At 42.6% G+C, this 12523-nt stretch overlaps 2 pseudogenes; both read right to left on the bottom strand.

Moving 5' to 3' along the window:
- Positions 1–1891: 1891 nt before the first annotated feature.
- Positions 1892–8404, bottom strand: LOC127305654 (uncharacterized; annotated as a pseudogene).
- A 465-nt stretch (positions 8405–8869) lies between these two features.
- LOC139832676 (uncharacterized) lies at positions 8870–10527 on the bottom strand (annotated as a pseudogene).
- Between the last annotated feature and the right edge of the window lie 1996 nt (positions 10528–12523).

Genomic DNA, 12523 nt, shown 5'->3' with positions numbered 1-12523 from the left:
ACCTCCAAACCAGGGCAGACCCCATCCACGAATGGTTGCAGTAAAGGCCCATCTTCCGGCCCATCACAAACAGGAGGCAGCGGTACACTAGGGACACGCCCCGCTGCATCTCCTCCCTCCCGTTGCGGCAGCGGTGACACCAATTTACTATGTCTCTGTCGCTGACGTTGGTCAAAGAGGCCACGTGGATTGGCCTGAGCAGTTTTTTGGAATTGTCAATATACTCGCAAAGTATAACTAGATCCAAAGCAAAGAGTTTTTCCTACTTATCCTGATTGAATGTTTGAGTACTCGGAATCTCTCGCCGAATAAAGAAAAACATAGTAATCTTTGACGAATTAGGAAGCAAAAATATTCGGCGCCGGACGATGGCCCCAGATCCTGGCCGCGCCGGCCGAGCGGCTGCAAGATCGGGCGACACCGGCGCCGCCAGCAGCGCCGCCGATGAGACCCGTTCCACCCGAGGACCCATCGGACGATGCAGGCGCCCAGGCCCGGGCGAAGCTCCTTCGCTACGCGGGGAGAACCGGGAGCCCAACCCCCCTCCCCCTGGGGCGAACGCAGAACGTCGGCCAGGCCGCTGGGCACTCCCAAGCACCGTAGCGGCCGAGAGGAAATCTCCCAGGGTCGCAGCCCCTCGCCGGAACGGCGGAAACAAAACATCATCCTCCTCACTTACCTCACTTACCGCCTCACTACAACATGACAAAGCTTTGGTAACACAACCATGTAACACATAGTAAAATATGTTACAGGTAACATTACAGTAACACAACATTTGTGTGCCAACCACCGGCAGTAACACAAACCGTATAACGCCCAAAAAGGTGTTACAGGGATATCAACGCAGCAACAGATAAGTATGTGTTGGAGGTGATCTGTTACAAGTATTGTGACATAGTAACACGTAGGTGTGTGTTGGTGGGAGTGTGTTACAAGCTTACCTGGAAGTAACACATAATCATGTGCTCAACCATAGTGTTACAAGCCCTATTATAGGGGCAAATAAAAGAACTAAAATTAATTGCATGTCTATATCACCATTACCTTACACATAGGATCCACTTGTCAATGTTATACAGTTTTGGTAAATATAGTATTGACCAAATTTTATGCAAAGTTTTGGATAAGTCAAAAACTATACATGACAAATGCACACACTTAAAATTTACCATTTAAAATTAAGTAATTGACGTCAATACTCATGAAGGAACGGAAGACCGACAGCAAATGAGAGCATACATGTTGAATTGTATAGAGGTACGTTTCTAAAATTTGAAAAGGTGGCCATTTTTTAAAATTTGTAAAAATTCTGGGTTAGTGGAAAAAAAATGTACGTTCTAAAAATTATACTCCAAAGTTGTAAATTTTTTATTCCCCCTCGATTCCAAATTAATTGACTCACATTTTTCTAGACACGTTTCTAAAAAAATCTTAGTAGACAAATTTAAATCAATTAATTTAAAACAGAGAGATTATATAACTACACATGTAAGGCCTGCCGGCTACTACTTTGGATCAGGTTAGCCCAGTAGTTATAAAAGATGCAGCGCAAAGCTTTGTACGGTTGGACTCATATACCTGCCTGCTACTACTTTGGGTCAGATTAGGCCAATATTTAAAAGGGATGCAGGCATGCAGCCCAAAGCTGATGCTTTAAACGTTTATTTAATCTAATCTCAAATAACGCAAAACCAGGCGACATGTTAAGTCACTTTGATGTGCACTGCGCATTTCAGTTCGGTAGCCATTTCAATCCCGAATTACAGCTTGCTTGCACGCCATAGGTGCTATCTTGGAGCCCCTTTGGTTTCACGGAACGGGACAGCCCTCCGGCCGCATTGTCCTAGGACCAGGGTTGTTAGCACCCAGCTGCAAGTGCAAGGCACAATTCACACACGCACGGTTTCATAAGAATTGAATCATACGTCCATGTTTTCACACAGAACAAACATCGCACATAACTTAAAACGTCCATTTCAGTAAGACATAACAATTCTTTAACAAGTCTAGCTGGTCCCAACGAAAATCTGTCATACGTGAGGCTTAACTTAGTAGCAATTTTCTGAATTTTTCCAAGCTTCAGGTTCGAAGAGCAAAAACTTACTTCTTTTCCTTGCTATCTATCAAAAAGCCAATACCGACGCTCGCTTATCAGCTTACCAGTTCAACAAACCTCCTTGCTCTGCCTTTTATACCAGATGCCTCCTCTCTTAAACCAAGGCATACTAACCCATAGCTTCATGCGCCGGTTCAGAAATATCCTTCTAATCTCCACATGCAAAAATTGTCAGGTAGGCACAACCTAAAAAACACCTGGTTGCTTTGCAAATCAAAAACCAACAGACAAAATTGTTTAAAAAAGAACATAGACAAAGTGAAGAGAGAAGCATATACCAAGTATTACTTATCAAAGTATTACTTATCAAATAACCCAGTACAGTAACTTCTAGTCGGATGAGATTGGCATATACAGAACAATGATATTGTTAGATTAATGACGCATGTACACGATCTGGGCTCGCCATTGTTTGTACATGATCTGTATATGTACTACTTGACCGGATATCCAGTGATAAACATAATATTTTATCCTCATTGCTTGATTTGTACGTGTACTGAGTACTAGATAGATGGTACATCTTTTCTTGCCGTATATGATGTGAATATGGCATGCAAGTGGTATTGGTGGCTGTATATGCAAAGCTACACAAAAATACAGAGTAGTTAAATTCTCCTACGTGAAACGGTTCAAGATGCATCTCTAGGAAAAGGAAACTACAGCCTGAACTTTTAGTTGTGCTTAAACTTTTGCCTCATATTCTCAACGGAGTAAATGGCACACCTAAAATACGAAATCACATAAGAAAATTCATCTAAATCTACGCGTACCATGAGCAAGATGATCATTCAGTAAATTACCTTTTACTATTCTTCATTTCTCGGAGCATTGGTGTTATCATCCACTTCTGTTCCTTCAATGTCAGTTCTTACCCAATGTTTGTCATGCCTTTTATTTTTGAACATCTTCGCAAGGTGCGAGACATGGAAGGGCCCTGTGTCCTCTGCATATTCCTCATTGCCGGTATCATAGAGACTTCTAGGTTTTGGTGGCTTCATTACAACAGACCAACCAGGCTTCGTTTCATCATCCACATAAAACACTTGCTCAGCTTGGTTAGGGAAAATAAAGGCATCCACATAAAACACTTGCTCAGCTTGGTTAGGGAAAATAAAGGGCTCATGCTCGATATTGTCTCTGCTCTGTATCAGATGTGAGAAGTTCACAACTGTGTAGCCGTACTTATCCTTTTGAATTCCATTTTCAGAAAAAACATCAATCCACTCACATTTAAACAACACAACTAGAAATTATCCATAGTAGTTTAGCTCGATAATATCAATTATTCTCCCTAGTACATCACATCATCTAGAACTGGATTTGCATCACCTGCTCTGGCATAAGTAGATGTTTTTGCAGTTACCATTACTCTACTATTTTGTGGCATTCTATCCAAGCGTTTAGGCCTAAAACGCATGCATCGAGAAATGAAACCGCGATAGCTTTTTGCTGCATCAACAGGGCCCCGAGCGAGCCATCTAATATCATTTTTAATATTGGAAATATTGTTTTCCGTCTCCAGTTTCATTATCTGAATATTTAGAAGCAGCTTAGTTAATAAATCTACGCGTACATGTAGAGCATGAAAAAATGTCACTTACATGAGATCTGAACCATTCGTGGAACTGTCTCGTTTTGAATTTTCTCAAAAGTACTTGGGTTGATAGTGCGCCTATTGGTGATCTCATCAGCATGAACTCTGCAAAGTATTTGACAGTAAACTGGTAAGTACAGTACAGAAAAGGGAAAACTAAAATAATTTAAAACCTCAAGATTTTACCTAAGATATGGATTCACATCTGAGCAATTAAACAACATGTATCTATGTGCCTGTACTTTAGCCAAGCCCCTTATAACATAATTGCGAGGCTTCCCGAGTGGTTTCCCATCATCAAGAAATAAAGTTGATCCTTCTTTAACGCCAGGATGCCCAACCAACTCATTATCTTCATCTCGCGAGGACATGTTATATTAGGTCTCAAAACCAACAATATATCTTGAACAGAATGTCATACACTCATCTGCCAAATATGCTTCAGCGATAAATCCTTCAGGATGAGCTTTATTACGGACATTTGACTTCACCTTACCGAGGTATCTACATGAACAAATCAGCAAAGAGAATAAGAAATTTGTTGAAAAAAATTATTATTGCAGAGATAGTGTGACGCCCCGGAACCGGTACCATGAGGATTCCAGCGATTCCGCCGAAATCCGCACCTATCGATTCTGAGACGCCCTCCGACACGACGTGCGTGACTAATCACACACGTGATGCCAGAGGAATTACCACGAGCAGGTTTACAATAGAGCCCACAAGAAACATATTTACAACAACGACTCCAACGAGTCAAGATACAAATATACAACACAAAGATCTGAATCATACAAAAGATCGAATACATCCGAGTACGGACAATTTACAAATTGGACTAAGAGTCCCGAAGATAACCAGTGGCGTCCATAACTCTGCCCAGGCCAAGCCGGAGGTAACCTTGCTAACGTCGTCTTCATCGAACATGTCTTCATACCTGCCCGGTTATGTCCCAAAGCAGCAATAAGTATGGGTTCATACTTAACAAGACTTTAAGACGTATAAGCATTCATCAACCAGTCGTCCTTTGTACTTGAGGCACCCAGGGGATTTAGAGGACGCAAGAGAACGTCATAGGCAATATGGTGGGGTTAAGCGGCAGCGCGCAAGCACTAAAAACCTATAGATGCACTCACAACTTGCAGGTGCTAGAAATAGATAAGAGAGCGCACCAACAGTTCTATACTCTGCAAACATAACCCAACCGATGCATTTCCCCTTCACAAAGGAAGAAGTACTAACAAGGGAATTCACACTGTTGACAAGTTTTATTAGGTATCGCTTGTAGTAATGCTATATTACTACGCAAGTATTAGCAAATTATTAACAGCAACATAAAGGTGTAAGTTGTTCTATGATCGAGTTAAACAACTCCAAGTCATCCATAACCGCGGACACGGCTTATCGATAAGATGTACACCCTGCAGGGGTTGTCCAAATGTAACCATACGCATGCTCGACCCGCTTAATACAAGCGAAGTCTCACAACAAGACCGTTCTCAGTTCAACAAGAAAGTCTAGGGGGCCACCCCACTAAGCTACCCGTAACGAATTTCGGCCGTACTCCGAGGTGGACTCAGGGTTTGTGCCGGCGGCTAGGCGTGCAAACCACATGCTTCGCTAAACGTCCCTCAAGGTACAGTACAGAATATAAACCACCCGAAGGCAACATAATGTAAACACCCGAAGGCAACAGTAAGTAAAGCATGACATACATGGCATAGGCAAATAAAACCAAGGTTGTGACCCCCTTTTCAACTGACTTGAGAAAAGGTAATGGGTGAGGGGGGTCCCAGTGAATCCCCACGCACGGGTAGAGCGCTCAATCTCGGAACAGATAACAAGAACTCGGGTCCTAGGGGACATTAGAGAGACAAAGATCCGCTGCTTTCGCAAAGGGGCTCACAGATGCCACTGCTTACAATTTTAGTTGTTAACATTAAAATAAAGCATGAGTATCTCCAACAACTAATATAGCATGTGATAACCTTCCCACAACCCAGCAGATAACCCAACAAGATAACGATGGCGAAACGAGATATAACGGCACTAAGCATGCACTACGACTCGCAAGGCAGACCCGATAACCAAACAACAGCTGTAGGAGGGTGCTGGAGACAATATGGGCTGCTTGAGGTAACAAGCGGATAGAACATGTGACAAGAACGCAACTCAAGGCTAGCATAAGAGAGAAGGCAAAATAAAATAGGTAAGAGACTCCTGCAGAGACAGGAGTGTGGAAATACTTGCCTGTTAAAGGTCGTCAAGGAATATCCGGAGAACTTGTCGTATCTCACAGCACCACTTCGCGATCCTATCCGGGAAGAAGCAAATGGTACAATAAACATCGGATGCAAAGCTTACAACTACGGAAGAAGAACCGGCATGATCAAGATGATGTGCATGATATGGCAAAGATGATGCGATGCAACTTATCCATATTAATCGGAGTTAGAACCCCGGACAAACAAATTAGAGTTGGAGTTGCATTTCTACCAACAAATTTAAGTGTTGATTAGCATGGCAGTAGCATGGCAAGGGTGAGCTACTTCAAAGTTAAACGAAGCGGGGAAAACCCTAGTCGGTGTCCGAAATACTCCACATATATGTTAGGTGATCATGCATAACTATCACGGTTCGATATGATGCAATATGAAACAGGTTTATGGATGGCATATTAATGTTCCTCATATTTTTCTGATCAATTTTCGTATAGAAAATATTTTATTTCGAGTGATGGTTTGAAAGATATAAATTTTACAAGTTTGCATATTTAATTAACTCAAATTAAAACTTGTCAAATTTTAATTGTTCAAAAGTTGGAACAAATTTTATAAACACATAGATTAGGTTATTCTTATACTCTTGGATATCAGTTTGTTTGAAAAGAAGTTTGAAAGTTGATTTTAAAATCAAAACAGATTTATGCTGAGAGCAAGAAGATAAAAGAAAAGGGAACCAAGAAGGATTCCTGGAAATTGCACCGTGTCAAAGAGTAAACAAAAAGGTTAGTTGATTTTAAAATCAAAACAGATTTGTGCTGAGAGCAAGAAGAAAAAAGAAAAGGGAACCAAGAAGGATTCCTGGAAATTGCACCGTGTCAAAGAGTAAACAAAATGGTTGGCTTGCGCCAGAACTGAATATCCAACTTGAGACGCGCTGGCCATTGACAAGGAACAGAACCAGTGGAGTGCTAGTAGAGCTTTGATATGGAAAGGATCTGAAGCAACCTGAAGTGCTATATACGTTAACTGAATCTTTACTGAAAACAAACAACAGTGTTAACTGAAGATGCGATAGGCAAAAGTTTGGGAAGTTGATTTGCCGGTGAAGTACTGAAGGTAGAAGTGGCCGGGCCGGATTTATTGTTGGAGGATACGGTCACAGAGTTGAGACTGGTAGAATACTTGTGCAAAGGACAGCAAATTGTCACCTTGATTTGCAATTAGTCAGCTTGTGGATAGAGGCAAGATGGACATGCTAGATGGATTTAAACAAACATGTGAAGAGAAAAAGTGAGGCTAGAAGCTTGTGTGTATACGGGTGATTAGGAATTCAGCTAGCTGAGGATTGATGTCCTGACAAGGGAAAAACAAAGGCACGCATGGTTGGCCTGCTGTTGTCGTTCTGCAGGACTGCTGAAACAAACAAGGAAAACAGGCAACACGAAAACAAAAGGGCAGCCGGACTGCTGCTGGTGCTGGGTGCTGATCTCTAGTGTCCAGGAACGAAAAGAAGAGATCCAGCCAAAATTGCTACTGCTTGGATCGTGATAGGAAAAGGGACGCGGCTGTTTTTGAATCGGATCTGAAGTCGACGAACAGGTGCACATGCGACGGGGAACTGACGAAACTAACTGGAAACAAGCAGAGATAGTGGCGCGGTGCGGCGGATGAAAACGGCGAGGGCGACCAAGACTAGGTGGTGCTGAGTGCTCATGGTGGTGCGGAAACAAGACGTGGAGATGCGGTCGTGTACAAGGCCACTTGCGTAGAACTCGTGTCGGAAGAAGCACAAGACGTTCGATGTGGCCGTGGCGCTCTCGACGGTGACCAGGATGACACGCACAGATACAAGGACAACGGCGACGGTACAACGAAGGAACGATGGTAAAAAGATGGGGCAGAAGGCTTCGCTCACCCTCGAAGACGATGGCGTTGTGGTGGAGCTCGACGGAGACGGAGACGAAGACGTGCTCGGCGGCGGTTGTTGTTGGAGAGGATGTCGAGGACGGCCATGACGCAGCAGAACAACTCTAGCTCCGTGAACTAAGCGAGCAGGAAAACGAGGCCACGGGGTTCCATCCCCATGCTCAGAGCGGCAGACGGCTGTCGGGAACTTCGGCGCCCGTCGATTCCTCCGGTGGTGCGCTGTGTGTAACTGAGGAATTATCTGAATTTTTCTTTCTGATACTCCTCTCAATCTCTGATTTGGCTTGGACGAGGAGAAGGAAACGAGAGAGAGAGAGGGGGGCGGCGCAGATGGGAAAGAGGACTAGGGTTTGATCGGCGCTGGTGGGGGAATTACTGAGGGGAAAAGTGGAGTGGTTGGCTCGGTGGAGGAGGATGACGTCGAGGAAAAGAATGCTGATCTCGTGCTCTGTGTGTGCTAGAAGATGATGAGGACTTGGGCTGGTTCGAGGGCTCAAAGCCAAGATGCCAAGAAGGTGGTCTCTTTCTGTGCGTGATGGGCTAGACAAGAATATGGGTTCAATACAAAAGAAGACCAGATGGCTGCATTATATTCCTCTCTCAAGAATTGAATTATAAACGTTTCCAGGAAAAAGAGGAAGAAGATTAGCGGAAAGGGGAAAAGAAACAGAGTGATGAAAAGAATGGAACTTGCAAATCCATTTATAAAATAATTTGTACTTGGTTGTATTTAAATAAGAACAAGGATCGTAGGTTTATAAAACCCCGGGAATAATAGCAAAACAAAATAAGAAAAAACAAGGTTTCAATAAAATAATGTTTGGACTTTCAACAAAACATGTACGATAGATGCATGATGATGATGACATCGGGACGACACGGAAAAACAGAGCAACTGAGAAAATCTAATATAAGATTTTTTTTTTCCGGGTCGTTACAGATAGCTGCTGGAGTACATATACCTTTCGAGAAACAACATCGACCTGTAGGAGACAGGGCCACCTATTTTTTGCCTCGGCAGCTAGATGAATTACCTAATGCACCATAACAGTAAAAAAATCCAGGAGGAAATATCATCTCCATACGACATAATGTTATTTTTATTCGTTGCTCCAACTTCTCAAGCTCGCTCACATAGAGAACCATTGCACTAACTTCTCTAAAATATGCACATAGATCAAACAAGACAGATGTGACATTATCTGGAAGTAAACCTCTCAAAGCAAGAGGCAGAAGTTGTTGCATTAGAGTATGACAATCATGACTTTTAAGACCTGAAATTCTCCCTTGAGAAACGTTTGCACATCTTGAGATGTTCCCCGAATACCCATTTGAAACTCTTAAACCATGAAGTACTTTGCAAAACTGTTGCGCCTCTTTTCTGGACATGGTATAAGATGCCGCATGCAAAAAATACTTACTATTAGGTTTCTTCTTAGGATGTAACTCTGCCCTGATTTCCATGTCCTGTAGATGTAGCCGCGCTTTTAAATTATCCTTAGACTTGCCCTCTATTCCTAGAAGTGTCCCATATATATTCTCACATACATTCTTCTCGATGTGCATGATATCTAGATTATGGCGGATCAAATTAAAATCCCAATAAGGCAAATAAGAGAATAGGCCACTGACAAACTTCCAAGTTTTTGAATCATCAAAGTCCTTAATTGATTTTTTTTTTCTAAAACTTGAACTTGGGAATAAGCAGTAGGCCCAACTCTATGTTCCTCAGATCCATCAAATGATTCAGCATCATAACGAAACTCATGATCTGGGTGCAAAAAGCGGCGATGCCCCATGAAACAAAAATTTTGCCCATTTTTCAAGCGTATAGAAAAGATTTCATCACTACACGGGAAACAACCGGACTCACTGGTGGTGCTATGTCCTGAAGCGATTGCAAGCCCAGGATAGTCGCTCACAGTCCACAACACAACGGCATAAAGTTGGAGCATCTCATCTTGAGATGCATCATATGTAAATGTTCCAACCTCAAACAATTCAGCTAGTTCTTCGTAAACTGGCTCCATGAAGACATGGAAGTTCTTTCCAGGGTAAGATGGACCTGGAATAATCAGAGTGAGCAAAAGACAAGAGGGTTTCATGCATAACCATGGGGGAAAGTTATAAGGCACTAAGACGACAGGCCAACAGCTATGTTTAGTACTCATCGTCCCATATGGATTGAACCCATCAGTTGCCATTCCAAACCTAATGTTCCGGGAATCGGCCGCAATGTATTTATACTTAGAATCAATGGCTTCCCAGGCCTTTGAATCAGCTGGATGACGCAGTGCTCCATCCTTTATGCGTTCCTCATCATGCCATCTTAAAGCTGTTGCAGTATCTTTGTGCATAAAAAGCCTCTTAAGCCTTGGCTTAATTGGAAAGTACCGCAACACCTTCCTTGGGATGGCCTTCCTTCTTTTCTTCTTAGTTAGAGTAGTTTTATCCGGTACGTTCTTCCACCTAGAAATTCCACACTTTGAACAGAAGTCATCACCTGCCTTCTCTTTCCGATAAAGCTGGCAGTTTTTTTCACAAGCATGGATTCTCACATAATTAAGCCCAAGTTTCTCCACAATCTTCTTAGCCTCACAAAATGTACTAGGCAAATTCTTACCATTAGGAATTGCTTTTCTGTAGAACAGGCAGCAGATCGTTTAAAGATTTATTGCTCCACTTGTTAGTGGCTTTTATGTGGAAGAGAATAACAAAAAGGGAAAGCCTAGATAGTTCACACTCTGGCCATAAAGGCTCATCTGCATCTCTCACCAAGTCATAGTAAGCTTGGGATGGGTTTTTGGGTCTCAGATTCAGTCACTGGAGGTTCCCTAAGGCTGGTCATAGTGGGGAGTAACTTAGACTAGTAACATATGTCATGTTACTAGTCTAGGTTACTACCTTCATAGTGGGTAGTAACTTATATGTGGTGTCATGCATTGTATCATTTATTATGTTGTAGACTCATCTTGTCTTGAGGTGTGTGATGTTATGGTAACATAGCTAGTTACCACCTTACTCTCTTTCTTCATTTATTAGCATGCCATGTCACCAAAATGCCTTAAGATGTGTGATGTTACTAGCTATGTTACTCCCACTATGAGCAGTCTAAAAACATCTTCGACAAGCTGGCGCATATTAGATTTTGTACTTTCACACTGTGACCGTGATCGTTTCTTAGTTGAGATGTATGCTGCTGTTTCACCATGGCAGCCCCAAACTGTATATCCATCTGAAATGCCATGACAAACTAAGTGATCATACACCTCTTGACGCTTCAGTAACAATGAATTGACACATTTAACACATGGGCAACGGATCTTGTCATCAGTACTTTTTCCCATATATGCAAACTCAAGAAAAGCATCTACGCCAGCCAAGTACTCGTTACTTGGTCTAGGGAAAAGAAGTAACTCTTTTATAGGTTTCAAATCCATTGATTCACTGTGAACAAAAAAAAATATAGTTACTGCACTCACTATAATGCTAGGCATCCATGGACGCTGAAAACTCTAGTGTGTATTCAGCAAACTGAAAGTACAGAACGCAAGAGCAAAAGATTTTACACGTATTGACATTGAAGGGCAGAGAAATTTTCTGCAAAATTACATGAATTTGCACTAGTACTGTACAAAACGAAGCTAGTCTAATTCATGTACTAATATATCATGTATCTAGAAAACGACAACAACATACATCTCGGTTTCATCAACCTGAATAAATTTCAATGATTCAACTAAGAACATCATGAATGTAATCGATTCATCTACACTTTATATTTAAATCATCATGAATTACAACATCAGTTTAAGCCATCTAACTACAATTAGTTAACAGTCTAATCATCAATTTCATAGAGGATTTGAGACATCCATTGGTGACTTACGTGCCTGATTGCTCGGCGATTAGCCGTAGATGCCGTCGTGGAGAGCTGGGTCGGGTCGACGGGCGACCGGAAGAAGCGAGGGTTGATACCGTCAAACGTGGTCGGCGGATAACAGCGGCGGCCGGCGGGGTGGGAGGCGACGGGCGGTAGCACGGTGGTTGGCGGCGCAGCGGCGGAGGCTGGTGGAGTCGGGTCTTGGCGGCGTCCGTGGATGAAGGACGAGATTTGTGGAATTTTGTGTTGTTTTCCTTGGAGACATTCACATGAGGAATTTGGGGAAATCTGTTTTTTCCTTTCTTGGAGAGATTCACACGGGGAAAAGAGAAAGGGACGGCGTGCGGCCATTCACTTTGGGTTTATTGCGTTTGGTTAGCTGCAAATAATATGGCGTCACGTCTCGTATTATGATTTAATTTTGATGACTGAGGAAGTCGGCTTCCATGCAGTTAACTTCCGCGAATTTTTTTTAAATAATACGAATTTTTTATTTAATTCTAGGAGTAGCGCGCGGTTTTAAAAAAATTGGAAAGTGTGAACTGGTCGGTCAGCTAATGACCGATCGGTCAGTAGCAGACCGACTCCCAGTCGGCTGCTGAGAGTTTTAGTTGGTCGATAGCTGACCAATTGGTCAGCTACAGACCAATTGGCCAGCTACCGACCGATCGGCTGCGACCATTTAGTTTAGGTTTATTACAAGTGATATCTCCTAGCACTTCTCCCCTATTATTTTCCCGCCACCGCTTTCCCGCCATATCTTCTCCCTCTCC

The sequence above is a fragment of the Lolium perenne genome, chromosome 6 (genome assembly GCF_019359855.2).
Source record: "Lolium perenne isolate Kyuss_39 chromosome 6, Kyuss_2.0, whole genome shotgun sequence".
Lineage (NCBI taxonomy): Eukaryota > Viridiplantae > Streptophyta > Magnoliopsida > Poales > Poaceae > Lolium > Lolium perenne.
This window is presented reverse-complemented; position numbering and strand designations above follow the sequence as displayed.